General features: G+C 41.8%; 1 pseudogene; it reads left to right on the forward strand.

The window, feature by feature from the left end:
- Positions 1-4,703: 4,703 nt before the first annotated feature.
- On the forward strand, positions 4,704-5,372 carry LOC102836744 (annotated as a pseudogene).
- The last annotated feature ends 9 nt before the right edge of the window (positions 5,373-5,381 follow it).

Raw genomic sequence — 5,381 nt, forward strand, 5'->3', positions numbered from 1 at the left:
AGTTATAATTTTCTCTAATGGCAGCTGCTGGGGTATCAAAGGTTGTAATAAGACAAGGTTACAACCAAAAGCTATATTTCACAAAAAAAGTAACCATTTATATCCCTTTGTATATTCACATACAGGCCTGCTTAGAACTGTTTTTACCTAATATTCATCTGTATTCATTTTTCCTCTGCTTGGCTTTCATATTAGCAGTATAAGTGCATTATATTACATATACACGATATAACTTACATATTCTTGGAATTCCAGGTTGTTTTCAGTTTCTTAAACGTAAATACAAGACAAAAACATAGTAATTTTACAAACAAATAGGCAATCTGACACAGTGGTTTAACAATTCAAGCTGTAAGATGGTATAATAATTTTAAGGATCCATTTAAAGGTTATTTTTCCCATCATGTAGATCGTACATTGGCCAAGCTGTATTACAGTAAAACACCATTTCCTTTGAAGTCATAGTAGGGTACCCATATAGAAACCTGTTAGAATTACGCTTTACAACTTTTCTTTCAGATTGAGGCCTATATTTATTTTAGGTACAGAGGTTAACCTTAACATAAACAGACAGGGCACTTTTAGGAAATTACTTCCTGTCTGCCATGCCCTGATGTGTGCACGCAGAATAAAGCAAAAGGGGATCTCAAAGTGAGGGCAGAGGTGAGTGTAGGAGACACAGGGCCGAAGACTCCCAAGAAAAGATTCTTGGCAGCTGCTAGGCGTGTTTGGTTACTGTGCTTCTGGGCCCAACAGTCCAGGTGACCAGCGGGCCACTCATGGAGGTGCGTTCACAACAGATAGATGGCGTCCAGACTTTGCTGTTTTCTCTCAAGAGAATTTTCAAGCATCTCTTAGCTCTGGAGAGTTTCAAACCAGGAATCCACTCCGCTCCAACAGTGAGAACTGTCTCCTTAAGCCATATGAGATTGTACCAGACACACTTATACACTCCTGCACACCAGACTTCCTTTTTTAAAAAAATCCATTATAAGGCTGTTGGCTTACTATGAGAATTCCCCATATCACTTAAGTATTCCACCATAGTGCCACACAGACTGGTCAACACTTCAGCTACTTGCATTCAACCAATCACACAGAGTTTATGGCAGTTCCTGCAAGATCAGTGGTTCAAGCTCACCAGCTTCTCCTTGGAAACCCTATACAGGGTTGCTATGGGTCAGAATTGACTCAACGGCACTTAACAACAACAACAACCCCCTCTTAGGAGGGTTCCTGACTGAGGCCTCTAGGTGATACCTTGGAAGGGAATCAGCCTTCCACTTCTGTCCGTAGGATAGGCCTGACTGGGTTTAAGCCAGGCCCCGGGGCCATACCTGTTCCAGAAGACCTGGCTGGTTTCTCTGGTTCAACCTCTCCTTTCGAGTCTGGTCAGGAGAGGTGGGTGTGGTGGCTAGCTGCCCCTACTCAGAGGAGGAGGAACTGTCAAAAGTGGCGGTGGTACGCCATCTCATCTGCTGAGGGGAGCTCACCATCAGCCACTCCCCGACTCCAATCTGGTGGCTCAAGGGGCCAGCGTAGTCGGTTTCCTGGTTAGGGAACCAAATGTTACAGCAGTTTGAGATTGGAGAGTGCCACCGCAGCCCTAAGCCCGAGAATGCCATAGCAGTTCTTGATCTCTGGTCAAAGAAACAGAGGCCACTCGGAGAGGTGAAGCAGAGTTTCAGATTTTAGTAAGCCGGCTGACTCAGAGGAGCTAATTTCTCCAGATTCTGAGCACCGAATGGAGGACAACACGGGCTTATATGGGGTCAGAGTTGGGGAGGGGCTAGGGTGAGGACAGGAGGGAAACCAGGGGGATTGGTCCTGTTCAGTGACCTGATTAACATTCTAGCTTGTCTCCTGGCCAGGGGGATTGGTCCCACTCAGTAACCTGATAAACATTTTAGCTTGTCTCCTGGGCAGAGGGCAGTGAATGATTTTACTTTTTCTTGTTCACTAACAGACACTGAAATCAGCTCCATCAAGTTGTTGTTAGGTGCCATCGAGTCGGTACTGACTCATAGCGACCTTATGCACAGCAGAGCAAAACACTGCCCAATCCTGGGCCAACCCCACTACTGTTGCCATGCTTGAGTCCATCGATGCTGCCTCTTGGCCAATCCATCTCGTTGGGGGTCTTTCTCTTTTTCTCTGACCCTCCACCTTACCAAACATGATGTCCTTCTCCAGCGACTGGTCCCTCCTGACAATATGTCTGAAATATGAGCGACGATGTTTGGCCATTTTGGCCTCCAAGGAGCACTCTGGCTGCACTTCTTCCAAAACAGATTTCTTGGTTCTTTTGGCAGCCCATGGCAATGGCCCCCATAAATTGCTTCCAGATTGAGTGCCCTGAATATAGATAACACTGAGGCTAATAGGAACTCCATCTAGGGCCAGGAACTCTGCTGTCACATCCTTTCCACAACCACACTGTGAGCTCCTGGATTTGCAGGAGCTCCCCCAACACTCCCCCAAGATTTCTCCTATCCTGATCCAACAACTGCACTGTTTATTTTTACAAATAGGACAACCCCACAATGCCACAGAGACAACAAACAATTTTAGCCCACACCAAGAAACAAGAAAGAATGGCTCAAACAAATGACCAAGATGCAGAGGCAAAAAAACATTTCTGAGGAAAAAAAGATAATAGAACTAACAGGGGAAAAAAAAAAAAGAAGAAAGAACTCAAAATCATGATATTTTGGTGCCTTCAGTGGATAGACAGAAAGGTCAAGGAAAGCAAGGAGAAAACAGGAAAAACTTAAGAAGAATTCATGAAAACACTAGAAAAGCAAACAGACAAAATAAGTGCAAATGTTGAAACCATACAAAACCTGCAGTTGGAAATCCGGAAGATTGATACTAAGATCTCAGAAATGGACAACATATGAAAGAGCAAAGAAGAAAATTCAAATCAATGGAAGCCTGAATCAGTGAACTTGAATATAAATCACTCAGTACTAGTCTGCAAGAAGAACAACCAGAAAAGAATGAAAAAAATCAAAGAAAGTCTAAGAGTTATGTAGAACACCACAAACAGGGACAACTTATGGGTGATTGGAATTCCAGAACAGGAAGATACAATAAAAATTACAGAGAAAATTGTCAAGAAGTTGTTGGAAGAAAACTTGTCTACCATCATGAAAGATGAGAAGATAAGTATACAAGAAGCTGAATGAACCCCAAACTAGATTCCAAAAGAAAAGTACCAAGACATATCATCATCAAACTTTCAAAATCAAAGACAAAGAAAGGCTCCTAAAAGTAGCTCAGGAAAAACAAAAAGTTATCTACAAAGGAAAACCAATAAGACTAAGCTCTGATTTTCTCAGTAGAAACCATGCCCACAAGAAGGCAAGAAGTTTATACAAAACTCTGAAAGAAAAAAAAAATTACCAACCACAAATCATATACCCAAAAAGGTGTCCCTCAAATACAATGGTGAAATTAGGACATTTCCTGATAAACAAAAATTAAAGGAATTTGTAATAACCATACCAACTTTACAAAAAAATGCTGAAGGGTTTTCTTTGGACTGAGAACCAACAAAAGCAGACAACAACCTGAGATTAACATACGTGACATCACCTCACAGAACGCAATCCACATCTAGAAGTATTTACAGTAAAACAACTTATCAGACTGAAAATGTTATTGTTGTTGTTGTTGTGTGCCGTGGAGTTGGTCCCGACTCATAGCGACCCTGTACAGGGTTTCCAAGGCTGTAAATCTTTACGGGAGCAGAAAGCCTCATCTTTCTCCCGCGGAACCTTGCAGTTCACAGTCCGATTCGTAACCACTACGCTACCAGAGCTCCTGAAAATAGGGAACCAGAAATATCAATGTGTAATGAAGTCAACCACAAAGAAAAAAAAGGGAATAATGTACATCCGGAGTCCTGGTGTGGCACTGTGGGATAAAGCACTGGACTGCAAGGTCGGTTTGAACCACAGGTCAGTGGTACAAACTCACCAGCCACTCCTTGGAAACCTTGCACAGAGCTGCTATGAGTCATAACCAATTCAATGGCACCTAACAACAACAACAACAACGATAAGTGCATATGGGACTTCCAAATGGCAAAGAAGTCAAGCAGATTTCAAGATAAAAGAGTGTTTTAGGCAGGGGAAAAAATAATAAATTACAAGTTAACCTCAAAGAAAAATAATATATCTGCACATCAAAATTTAAAAAAATAAAATCATAAAGATTTAGTAAACATTAACACAACAGAAATGAAAATGAAAAGAAAACTCACAAACAAAATGAACTCAGCGCAGAAAATTTTGTGGAACAAAGAATTCTGCAGCACAGCACACACAAACAAAGAACACACAGAAAAATGACAATCAATTCATAATTATTGATAATTACACTGAATATAAATGATTAAATGTACCAATCAAGAGACATAGAGAGTAGAATGGATAAGAAAGCAGGGTCCTTCAATATGCTGTCCACAGGAGCTATGTCAAAAGGAGACAGTCCATCAACAGAAGAATGGTTAAACAAACTTTGGTACATACACATAATGGAATACTATAAAGCGATGAAGAATAGTGATGAATCTGTGAAACACCTCCCAACATGATTGAAACTGGGTACCTTATGCTGAGTGAAATGAGACCAATGTTATAAGAAGTTAAAAATATATTTTCTTGACAAAAGAAACCATCTATGGGGGCAGGGGCAGCATGGCAGCTTCCTTTCAGCTCAGAGGAGCAGCCTCCAGCCTCCGGTACCGGAGCCGCTGGCATTGGCCTGCTGTGTATTCTAGGTCAATGGCTTCTAAGACTCCAGTTGGATTCATTGGATGGGGCAACATGGGGAATCCAATGGCAAAGAATCTCATGAAGCATGGCTATCCACTCATCATTTATGATGTGTTCCCTGAGGCATGCAAAGAGTTTCAACAGAAAGGTGAACAGGTAGTTAGTGTCTTCTCCAGCAGATGCAGCTGAAAAAGCTGACAGAATTATTACAGTGCATCCTACCAGTCTGAATGCAATAGAAGTTTATTCTGGAGCAAATGGAATTCTAAAGAACGTGAAGACTCATTATTAATAGATTCCAGCACTATTGATCCTGCAGTTTCAAAAGAATTAGCTAAAGAAAGTGAGAAAATGGTAACAGTTTTCATGGATGCCCCTGTTTTTGGAGGTGTGGGAGCTGCTCGGTCCAGGAACCTCACATTTATGGTGGGAGAAGTCGAAGAGGAATTTGCTGCTGCCCAAGTGTTGCTGGGATGAATGGGCTCCAATGTGTTGTATTACGGAGCTGTTGGAACTGGACAGGCTGCAAACATGTGCAACAACATGCTGCTAGCTATTAGTATGATTGGAACTGCTGAAGGTATGAATGAATCTTGGAAT

Source organism: Chrysochloris asiatica, unplaced genomic scaffold, assembly GCF_000296735.1.
Source record: "Chrysochloris asiatica unplaced genomic scaffold, ChrAsi1.0 scaffold00004, whole genome shotgun sequence".
NCBI lineage: Eukaryota > Metazoa > Chordata > Mammalia > Afrosoricida > Chrysochloridae > Chrysochloris > Chrysochloris asiatica.